The sequence below is a fragment of the Rhamphochromis longiceps genome, linkage group LG2 (assembly GCF_057381845.1).
Source record: "Rhamphochromis longiceps isolate RC_006_pf linkage group LG2, R_longiceps_female_GT1.1, whole genome shotgun sequence".
Lineage (NCBI taxonomy): Eukaryota > Metazoa > Chordata > Actinopteri > Cichliformes > Cichlidae > Rhamphochromis > Rhamphochromis longiceps.
The window spans coordinates 33,944,692-33,957,009 of NC_140558.1; the positions used below are offsets into that span (position 1 = coordinate 33,944,692).

The 12,318-nt window shown below is 36.9% G+C and overlaps 1 long non-coding RNA gene across 1 annotated transcript; it reads left to right on the forward strand.

Annotated features, from left to right (window-relative positions):
• The first annotated feature begins 10,655 nt into the window (after positions 1–10,655).
• Positions 10,656–12,100, forward strand: LOC146677630 (uncharacterized). The gene is made up of 3 exons (XR_014907616.1): positions 10,656–10,968; positions 11,171–11,257; positions 11,961–12,100. It is a non-coding gene; the product is annotated as an uncharacterized LOC146677630 (long non-coding RNA).
• The last annotated feature ends 218 nt before the right edge of the window (positions 12,101–12,318 follow it).

Here is a 12,318-nt window from a genome sequence, read left to right on the forward strand (position 1 = left end):
AGGCAAAACACTAAGAAACAAAACACTGAACTGACAAAACACTAAGAAACAAAACACTAAAGGTACTAAGACCAAAAACTATAACTATGACCGAGGTGGAAAAATAAACAGGCTATGACTATGACTCTGGTGAGAATAAACAGACGAACTGACAATGGCATGAAGAAAACAAAAGGCTTAAATACAGACATGAGGTGATCAGGGGAAGTGGCGACACATGAGGAAACAGCTGACTGACATGAATCTAATGACAGGACCAGGAGGAGTGAAACTAAATACAATGACCAAAGAACACATGACACTGTCAGAATAAAACAGGAAACACTAAAACTAGACATGACAATACAAACTTAACATACCAAATACGTGATGAATAATGCAAGAACTCAAACAGAAAACCCAGGAACAATAACTGCCTAAACTAAAGGCAAATAGGAAATACCACAAAACTAACAACATCTCAAAAAATGAGAACAATACAAAGAAAGCTCAAAGTGCTGGGTCGGAGACCCAGCCTGTGACAGAGTCTTTTGATTTTATTTATTTTCTGCTGTGTTTTACGTGCATTTATTTGAAAGACTGAGTGTAAACACAAAAAACTATTTTATTTTATATGCTGGAATATGCAGAAAATAGGTTTAAATGTTAAACAAATTTCTTCCAGTCAGAGAATGTTGCATATAATTTAATGTTTGCTTCAAGCGTAAAGTTAAAAGATTAAAACTAATAAAAGTAGTTTAAAAAAGAGAGTTTTTCATTTGATTACATTTTATATGATGGATTATACAGAAAAAAATAGAATTGGGCTGAAAGATCTATTGCTTTATTACCTATTCAGGTTGTAAATCATTTTTTTAAAGTAACTAAGTAACTAAGTAGCTAATTACTTATGAAAATAAGTAATCAGTAAAGTAACAGGATTACTTTTTTGGGGAAGTAATCAGTAATTAGTTACTGATTACTTCCCCAAAAAAGTAACTTGACCAACACTGATTAGTATACATATGTCTATTTTAAAATAGAATAAAGCAATGCAGGCACTTTAACTCCTAGTTTAAGACCAGGTGAGTTGGAGAAGATGTGCATTCTAATATGTGTTATATGAAATGAGTCAAATCAAAAGTAGCCTACTTTGACAATAAATAAAACATACAGAGGCCTAATAGATTTAGAGATAGTAAAAGTTTTTAAAAAAGGCCAGGACCTTTATGATCTTGACTGATAGCCAGATGCATACGATGCTAAATAAAATAAAAGTGTTATAAAACAACAACAACATTGATTTGTTTTCATATTTGTTGTCATCAAGGTGTTTAGACATGATCAGGATTGACAATTGTTGTTCTGTTCCCACAAAGTTGGGAATATTGTGCCAACTTTAACAGCTACAGTTCTCCCAGCAACTGCCAAACCCAGAGTCATCCATCAGATTCCTAGGGGTTGTGAATCTCTTGATCATAATACTTCTGGCTGGCGATGTTGAGCGAAACCTTGGACCTGTTTCAAGTCCTGTGTTACGGTTGCAGCAGCTCCCTGGGCTAACACCACCACTGCTACCTGGGCTACAGCAGCTCCCTGGGCTACAGCAGCTCCCTGGGCTAACACCATCACTGCTACCTGGGTTACAGCAGCTCCCTGAGCTAACACCATCACTGCTACCTGGGTTACAGCAGCTCCCTGAGCTAACACCACCACTGCTACCTGGGCTACAGCAACTCCTTGGGCTACAGCAGCTCCCTGGGCTACAGCAGCTCCCTGGGCTAACACCATCACTGCTACCTGGGTTACAGCAGCTCCCTGAGCTAACACCATCACTGCTACCTGGGCTACAGCAGCTTCCTGGGATAACACCATCACTGCAGGTCCCAATTACAACTAAACCTAGTAAATCAACACAACCTATCATACCCATGCGTATACAGAGGAACCCTGTGTTTAAAAAGCATCAACCCTTTAAGTTATTTCGGACTCTTAATCAAGAGTGACTCTTAATCACACCACCACACAGTACTGACCCACACATATGGTTCTTACACACACACTGGACTTTCTGGACTTTGGTTTTGCACAACACTGGTCACTATATTCTTCATTTCCGGTTAATACTTGTACAGCTGCTGTTATTGTGTATATATTTATTTAGATTTAGATTTCTTCATACATTCTTATATAGTTCTATATTGTGTATTTTGTTGTACAGTTATTTTATTTTCAACTTTAATTTATATATTTTATCTTATTCTTTCCCAGTTAAATTTACCCTTCATTCTAATTTGTGTTGTACAGTTATTTCATTTTTAACCTTAATTTATATTTTATTCCTTCCTAGTTAAATTTACCCTTTTAAATTTTTCATATTTATTTCCTATCTTATTCATAGCCTTTTCCTTTTTTGTTTTCTTTAGGTCACGAGCAGTTGTCCAAGCATTTCACTACATATCGTACTGTGTATGACTGTGTACGTGACAAATAAAATTTGAATTTGAATTTGAAGCTAGGACTATATGGGATCCACAGTGTAAAGACAAAGGGCTCCTAGGTGGCCATCTGAACATACGCAGCATGGCCCCTAAGAGGGAACAACTAGAACATCTCATTAATTCAAATGTTGATTTCATGGGAGTTTCGGAAACTTGGCTCAAACCCTCTTCTCCGCAAGAACTGGTAACTCTACAAGGCTACAATGTCTTCAGAAAAGATATTCATCAAAGAAAGGGGGGAGGGCTGTTATTGTATATGAAGGACTCTCTAAAATGTACACAAATAATCTGGCCCAATGAAATCTCTATTGAATGTGTTGGATTTAAAGTGTCACTCTCAACAGAAATGTAATTTACTGTTTTATGTCTTTATCGCCCACATTTGGCAAAAGTAGATTTTTATGACCAATTCAAGGCACTTCTGAATTCTTGCGACTTCAACAATGAACTTATCCCATGAAAAGCGACAGAAAGAAACTAAAAGAAATTACAGATAATTTTGGTTTAACACAAATGATCAGTGATCCCACCAGAATAAAAAAATTAGAATTCTAATAGACCTGGTGTTTTCTAACAAACCGGATAGAATGATAAAAACATAACTTTTTGACTGGCTTGTCTGACCACAATGCAAAGCTGACTAAAAAGCGACTGAGATGTGTCAGTAAAAGCATGACTATAAAAAAACATTTATTCCAAATAGTCAAGAACAACATTTAATGGCAGCTCTAAATAATTTTGATTGGACTAGCATACTATCCTATGATGACACTAATAAATGTTGTGATCTATTATACTCTGCTATTAAAGGGGTCTTGTCACAGTCTCAGAAAGAGAGCCATTTAAAGAAACAAGTTTATTCCTTGCCTTGGATTAATACTGAGTGTGAACAGCTTATGAGACTCAGAGACCAGTTACTTAAATGAATTGTTACAATCTGGATTAAATACCTATCGATTCAATTTTATATCTGCAAGGAATAAAGTCACACAAACTTTGAGAATGGCAAAAGCAAATTTTTTCATGACTGTAATTAATAGTGCCAAAGGAAATTGTAAGCTAATTTGGGAAAATATTAAGAAACTCCTTGGTAACAGTAAGCATAATGCTGATAAAGACCTTGAACTTAAATTTGTCAATGGACTGGTATCAGAGCCTCTCAGACTAGCTACTAAATTCAATGATTTTTTCCAAAGTACCATTACTGAAATTGCACAATTGTTTTCTAATTCTTGTGACCCTCAACAAAATATTGGGAATACCGACATCAAAGAGGATGTTTCTTCTCAAGATTCACAGTTCAATATTCAGAAAATTACAGAAAATGAAGTAGAAAATATAATCTCTAAATGAAGAAGTTCTAAAGCAAGGGATGAGTTTGGATTTGATACCAATTTCTTGAAGCATTATAAATCTTTTCTTTTGGTGCCTGTGACCCACCTTATTAATTTATCAATCACGCAGGCAGTCGTTCCTCTGAGTTGGAAGGTGGCAAAAGTTACACCAATTTATAAATCGGGTGATAAATCAGACCCTGCTAATTATCGACCTATTAGCATATTACCCATCTTTTTTTTTTGTTTTGGTTTTTTTGGTTTTTTTGCCTGTCCCGTTTGGTTCTTTTGCCATCAGAATTGTTGTCTAAAGGCAAAGAAAGATGCCCAATGGATTTACTTTACCAAATGGACCATCCCAGCCTTGCCGTATTGGTCTATTTGATTCACCTTTGCTTTTATTGTTTATTTTATTTTCATTTGCTGAACATGGGACAGACTTGACTGGGGGAAAAAGAAAGAGGGAAAGAAAAAGAGCGGGGAAGAGGGACGGTGATAAGGGGCAAAAACCAACAAAACAAACAGACAAAAAATACATATATCAATTACCTGGATCACCTGTTGACAAAGAAAAAAGAGAAAACAAGCAAAGAAAAAAAGAGTAAACAACATAATCGCGATGATCTATGTGAATATAACAGCAAATACTAAATATTAAATATTATAATAAGATCGACAGTGCACAGTGTGCTTTGAGGTAGCAACCAAAAAGGGTGTAGTTTGTGTGTGTGAGCACCCGTGTGTACACCTGTGAGCATGAACGCGCTTGTATTTAAAAGGTTCCTTCATGTAATGAACTGCTAGAGGGTGTGGGGAGCCATAGCCCCGTCCTCCTGGGCATGAAGCAGGCATGGAGGAGATCAAGGTTCCAGACATCCAGAGGCCCCAAGAGCAAAGGAGACCAAGACTCCCTATCTTTTCAAAGATAGCAGAAAAGTGGGTTGCTAATCCTATCATCGAACATCTTAATGACTCCAATCCGGGTTTGCACCCTATGCAATTCAGATTTCACACTCTTCATTCAACTGAAATGGTTGTCTGTGTTTTTGTTGAGAGAGTGAAATCTTACTTAGACAAATGCAGTTATGTTACAGCTGTTTTTCTGGATTTCAAGCATGCATTTGACACCGTGAATCATCTTAAGCTCTTGTCTAGACTGTCAACATTTAACTTTAGTAATCACACCGTTAAATGGATACAGTCTCAAAATTATCCTTTAAAAAAACACGTTAAAAAAGTAGTGAAAACTGTAAATGTTAATATACAGAACTGTAGACATATCCACACATCATTAACAGACACAGCAGCAATTACATTCCTGCACTCTATGATACTAGCTAATATTGAATACTGTATTACAAGTTGGTCCTATACGAGCTTTGCTGCTATTGGACCAATTGAAGTATGCTACAAAAAGAGCATTGAAAATATTAGATAAAAAACCTTTTTCATTTTAAATACAAGTTTCTAAATTTTACTAATTTCAAATGATTTAAATCTGCTTGTCTAATATACAAAGTTCTACATGGTCTGGCGCCTCCACCAATGAGTGATTTTATTAAACAAAAGTCTAGCAGTGTTGCCGGGTCTCGACTGACTCGAGCCACTGTTAGAGGTGATTGTGAATTGACATTTAGACGGACCACCTTTTCACAGAATGTAAATAGTGTCTCTGTATGTTTTTACTAACTTGTGTTTAACACCAACCTGCCAGAGGGTCTGCAGATGAAAATTAGCCCAAGGCTATAATCTGGCATATTTACATTTGTTAAAATGTTCATTAATATGTATTGCCCGTCTTTCTAAATAAAATAAAAATAAAATAAAAAACAAATAAAACCTTTCTATTTACCTAAATTTTTAAACTGATATTATTTTTTAACTTAACCCTTGTGAACTGATTATTCACAGAAATAACCCGAAGGAGAAGCTCTCACACACATCACGTCTTCCAGTCATACATACTATAATCAAAGTGTCTAGAGACACACTGAGTCAATGCAGAGCAGGGTAAAAGAGGCAATGCTGTACTGAGGAGTGAGCAAGCAGACTTCTCAAGGGGGATAAAAATCAATTAAATACTCACCAAACCAAAAGAATAGCAGAAATTTGATTCTGGCAAGGTAGTAATGTCTCTCTTCTTCTTACCGTGTGTGTGTGTGTGTGTGTGTGTGTACTGATGATAATCAATGGGATGGATAAGCTGGAGCAAGTGCTAGAGAAGATACAGTCAAGCTGCTGATGCAGTTGAAATTTCCTGATATGCACAAATAGCAGAGTCAGGGCCTACAACAATGAGCTATGAATCAATGGGAGTCTGACTGTGGTGTGTAAACAGTGCCGAACTGGACATTTATAGACGTAAATAACACAACAACACAGAACAAAAGAAAGCTCATTCATAATTGTGCGAAGGACATTAGCCAGGTTGTGACAAACAAATTTTCAGTCGGTTGTGTATCTGATTTCGGAGTTCAGCCCCAAAGCCATGTATTCTTTCTCTGGAGGAAATATAGAGCCTGCAGCCAGAATTGCTCCCCTGCCACACTGTTGTACCTTAATTAGCACAGGGCTGAGTTAAAGCATGGTGTGCTAACCTCCTACAGCAAAAAGGGGAATAACATCTGTGCCAAAGAATCAATTTTTCAACCCACTGCCCCTGTGTTTTCCGCTGATTAGAATTTTGTTAATCAAGCCTGCTCTGGAGACTATTGCAGCTGGACAACAAAGACAGGGGGAGTGTTGATCTCAGACCAAAAATGCCATTTAACATTGATCAAAGCCAATGTAACTACTTAACACAAATTCATGTCAAATCATTGATAAACAATAAAACTATGTAGTTTTTTCTCTAAATTTTCTGGAATAAATTCCAGATTTGGCAGTTTTAGCTTTTAATTGTTCCAGCTGATTTCTAAGTTTTTATATAGCTTTTTAGTAAATGTTATTGAACTCAAGATACTGAAGGGTGTCTCAGTGGATTCCTTTGTTTAAAGCTTTACATAAGGAAATTACTTAAACACATTTTACTACAGCAGCATTATATTCATTGTTCCTGCGTGACGAGCCCTGGGTTTTTTTTGAGTTGCTTTGGAGTATTTGGGTTCTTGTTAGGAGCTTTCTGTTCATTTTTTCCTCACAGTTTTTCATTATTGTTAGGTTGACACTGTCATGATCTCCTGTCCTGGCTCATAATATTCTCCTTTTCTCCTTCTTGCTTATATCTCTCGCTAACTCAGTCATCCTCTTTCCTCTCAGCCTGAAAGTCTGTGTGACAAACCACCAGATAACACCAGCATTTTGTTTCAGGGGCATTTTACACACCTGGGGGTAATAATAACACCTGCTTATAATCACTCGTCAACAGCTATTTAAGTTGGAGGAATTTCTTCAGCTGGTCCCTGGGTGTTGAACTAACCACATTAGTGAATGCCTGCCTCGTTGTGCACTGCAGTTGAGCGCTTGTGTTGCATGGGACGTCAGATGTCCCATGTTTGAGTCCACCCTCACCCACTGGTTGTGCCAGATGTTCTGATTGCTGTTTTAATTGTATTATCATCCTAGTAATCTTAAGTATTCAAGTTCTAGTCATTAATTATGAAGTTTTGGATTCCTGATTTAATGCCTTCATTGTCCTAATACAGAGTTCAATTTATTGCTTTATTGTCCAGTCTTTGTCTTTTTACTTTCCTTTGTATTTCAATTCAATTCAGTTTTATTCTTTTAGTGCCAAATCACAACATCAGTTGCTACAAGAGCTTAATTTTGATAAGGTCTGGTTTGTTATTTTTGTATGTTGAGCTTTAGTTTTATCTTAATATTTGATTTCTGATAACTATGTAGTTTTCTGATAGTTTCATAAGCTCATTTTAATACTGTACACCACTAATGCAAGTTTTGCATTTCTGGTCATTAGTCATTAGTGTAGTGATTTACACATTCACCTAACGAGTTAAGGACTCCTTGTTCCAGACCTTCCCAAAGTATGGGGCCCGCCCCCTAGGGGGGGGCGCAGAGCCATGGCAGGGGGGGCGAGGTATGAAAAGGAAAAAAACTAAACGCTTGGACACTGCTAGCACGGGGCGCCCACAGAAACGCAAAGCAGGAGATGAAGCATAGCTGAATATGTTTCCAAACCAACTTCATTCTAAGCCAAAGACTAGAAAATATGGTGAAGCAAATCTTCCCTTTGGCTTCACCTGCACAAGTGCCAAGGTAGGTCTCCCCTGCAGAATTGGTTTTCCCTTTGTCGGGAGCAGTGCTGGGCTCTTCAAATCACGGACAAACAGTATCCCACATTCTTGATTTTCAGTTCACAAACACTTGTTGTAATGACTAACTACTCCTGACATTTTGGAGATGTTAGATCTGTATAGAGTAAAGTTACAATGGGATACAAATAATATCAGGCTGATCCTGCCAAATTTGTTCCCTCGGTTCAAATCACGGACAAACAGTATCCCACAGTTGTTTGTTTTTAAACCCATTTTGCACAGAGAGGCATTTTTAAAAAAATGTATTGATAGCAATGTTGAATATTATTACACAGGGAAAAATAATAAATAATCACACCATGATGCCTCTGCCTTTGTAAATGGAGGGACTGTAACTGCGTGTAAAACCTGAAGACAGTCAGATTAACAGTAACAGTATTTCGTCTCTATCTGCCATTCTGAAATTCATCTCAGGTAAACAATAACGTGCGCACAGCGTAAAGTGAAAAAAGGCACACACCTTTAACGTTGCGTGACGAACTCTGTAAAAGCAAAAAAGGAGTTTTAAAAAAATCTCCATTTTCGGTGATTCCAAACGCCATTTATGTGTGGACGAAACAGCTGCGTTTTCAAAAATATCCGTGTAGGTGTGGACGTAGCATAAAAGAGTTAGTAGTTTATTTTCTTACTACCTGCAGATTACTTGTATTTGCTTAATTGTTTACTAAATGTTTGAGGTGTGAAATAAACCGCAATGGAGCAAAATATGGGTGTGTGTGGTTGGAGGATGTGTTAGTGCGTGTGCACGCGGGTGGGGGGGGGGGACATTTTTCATGTAAAACAAAGGGGGGCCCAGCAAAAAAAGTTTGGGAGCCACTGCCTTGTTCAATCCTGGGAGGACACAAATTCCCTTACGGTTTGTGTTACAGAAGGACATCTGTTGAGAAAATCTGCCAAATCAAATATGTGGAGCTACCTTTTGTGGTGAATAAGGAAGCAGCCAAAAGCAGTAGCTTCATTTTCTGCTTTGAGTTTATTTGTTCTCTGCTGTTACCTGGTCTCTGTGGTGTAAGTGTAAGTCTTCTTTTATCCATGTTTAATTATGTGTTCTTTGGGTTGTTCCCTAATTTACTTTTCTTGGATGGTTTGGCTTCGTGTCTGTCTCTTCCTGATTGTCTGCACTTGTGTCTCGTTCCTCCAGGTGTGCCTTATCCCACCAATCCCTCCTCTCTTCCTTGTAATGGTTTCTCTTGTGTAATCCTCGGTGTATCCTCTTATGCTCCTTCACATTTCCTAGTTCACTGGATTTTAGTGTTGTTGGAGTTTTTAATGAAGTTTGGTCTTTATCAGCCTCCTATAAACACACACCTTTTGTGAAATATTCTGCCTGGAGTTTTCTGTATTTGGGTCTGCCACATCCACACTATAATCTATACTACAATGACTTTATCATCAAGTTCTGCCACTTATTGGCAAGTTATTACATAAGATGGAAAATACAGCAGTAGTTTCATCTCATCTAATTAGCTGTGTTCTTGGCATTCATGTTTGTTTTGTCAATGACTGCATGGTGCATTTCATTGTCATGGTATTGCATTTTTTCCTGTCTATGTTCAATTTATGAAATGTTATTTTCAGTATAGAAACATGAACAGAAGTTGTGAAAATGGCAGTCGTTCCCATGCTATCAGTTTTTTTTACTGTTTTTTTTTTTCTTTTTTGTTTTTGTTTGTTTTCATGTATTTGGTCGTTGAATTTTTCATCGTCACTGAACAAAAAGTCATAGTAACACTTCCATCTTTTCTGTCAGCAGAGTCAGTTTCTTCCCTCTGAAGTCAGTGTAGTATCTCTGGGATTTTGGACTATAGCTGATATCAAAGCTGACTGATAAAATGATATAAACCTTCAACTCGCTTACATGTATGAGCACACACATACAAACCCTCTCTCAAATGCACCAAAATATATTCTGCCTTAGGCATTAGTGTCAAACTCACCACACATACCACACAGGCTCACAAGTTCAACTTATGTCTTTTTATAAATCTTTTAAATGGTCAACCTTGACAAGCCTCCTGTTTTATAGAAAAGCCCCCTCTTAGCTTTACAGTTTTCTTTCTTTCTTTTTTTTTTTTCCAACATACAGAGTACTTCCCAGATGGTTTATGACGAGGAAGATTTGAATCCTTCGTTCTGACCTTGACTGGTTGAAACACACTATGGTTTTTGTTTTTTAGGGGAGCTCTCAATCAGTGCTGGAAGGTGTATGAGTTCAATTTCAGTGTGTGGGCTGAATTATGTCAGTGTAGTTTCAAATTTGCTGTTGATTGATTTCTTTTTTTATTAACCATCCTTTAAGCAACATTAACTTTATTACTGTGCTATACCTTCATTTAAAAATATTTTTTAACTGCTATATTAATTTTGGCATAAAATGATTAGCATCTAATTTCTTTCATTTCATTTGACTGCTGTAAAAGGCTGGTAAAAAGAGAGGAATAGAGGGTTGATGAGGACTTATTACCAGCCATTCATTATCTTTCATGAGTGTCAAAACTATACTAATTTGGTACATTCTAGTTGGCCACTTTTTCAATTTAGGCAAAAATTCTAACCGGAGTCAGGGGCGGAGCGTGGGGGTGGCTTACTGGGCTTAAGCCCGGGTTGTTTTGTCAGAAGCCCGGGGTATTTTGGAGTGCAATTTTTTCATAGTTAGATGCCTGGCTGACAACTGTATAAAACAAAAAGTACACACAATATTCGAAGCACATAGTGCACACTGTGGGAATTTACGACTGTGCGTGAATCCCCCCCTGATATTGGTATGATCCAAGCTCAGGCACTAAGCGACTGAGCGAGGGGGCGGGGCAGCTGCTGCCCGTCAGTGCGCTGTTGGAGAGACGGAGCCAGCCATACTAAGGAGAGCTTAAGTTTGACCAGGTACCAAAGCAAATCATTCGTACCGTACAAATAATGTAAATATGACGGTGCATCACGAAAGATTGATATCAAACTGATCACTTGACCAATATTACGTTACTTGCTCTTCAAGTGAATCAACAAATGGCGAAATGAAAAGCCGAACAAATGCTATTTTTTTTTAGAGATTCTTAGCTTACGTGTGTTTATTTCATATTTTCAGTTCTTACCCTCCCCGACTAAATCGGTTTCAGTTATGTACTGAAATATAAGAATGGACATTAGAGGGTTCTTTCAAAGAAAAACTCAGGTAAATGTTATTTTATATATTATGCTTTGTATGTTGTTCAGTATATTTGTATGCAAAACAAGAGGAATTTCAGTACACAGCAGGATATTCACATTTGTAACCAGATATTTACATACACTTTAGGGAGAAAACATAAAACATTTTTACTGCACAACATCAATTTAGAGTAAACTTTTGTTTTAGATAAATATTGAAATATCTTTTGAATTAGTTAAATGTCACAATAAAGAGAGACAGAGCTTTCTGTTTTTTATCACTTTCATCAAATTTAGGAGTACATGTACACTAAGTTTATTGTTAATTAATAAGAAAACTCCAGACGATTCCATTCTGAGCTGAAGAAGCTTCTGATAGGTTAGTAGAGTCCATGTGAGTAAACAGGTGGCACAGCTGTGGATGCATATAAGGCAAAACACAGAGCCTGTTTCTGTGACATGGGAACATCAAGAGATGTCAACCAAAACACCAGGAAAAGAACTGTGGAGCTCCATAAGTGTGGCTCAATTTTGAATACAATTTGGTGCCATTTGCAATTAAGAAATACAGACGATTTCTCTCTTTACTCTTAAAGTTAACAAATATGTTTTTTATATTTATCAATCTAAAAAAATAAACATTTAGTCTGATTTGATGTTACAATTAAAAAGTGTTTGTGTTTTTATCTGAAGAGTTTGTAAATATCTGTATATTTGATGATTGTCAGCACAAAGAGGGAGAGAGAGGAACAGAGAGGGAGATGGAGAATGAGGACAGAACAGAGATGAACAAGAGCAGGTGAGACACACATGTTAGTCAAATGGTTGTTTACCAAAAGTATCACCGTATCATAGGTACTCATGTATCTCATACCTAGTGTTTCTTTTTAGGTTTGTTATTTTTCAAATTCTATATTTATTAAGTTATGCAGGCTTGTTTGCACAACAAGGCTAAATAATTATATAAACCTTTCTCAATCTAAATATTGTACTTTGGTAAAATTAAAAAATAAATGTAGTGCAGGTCTATGATGATTTTTAGTGCTACTATCATCTAGTTCTGATTCTGGTTCTGTCTTGGTTAAG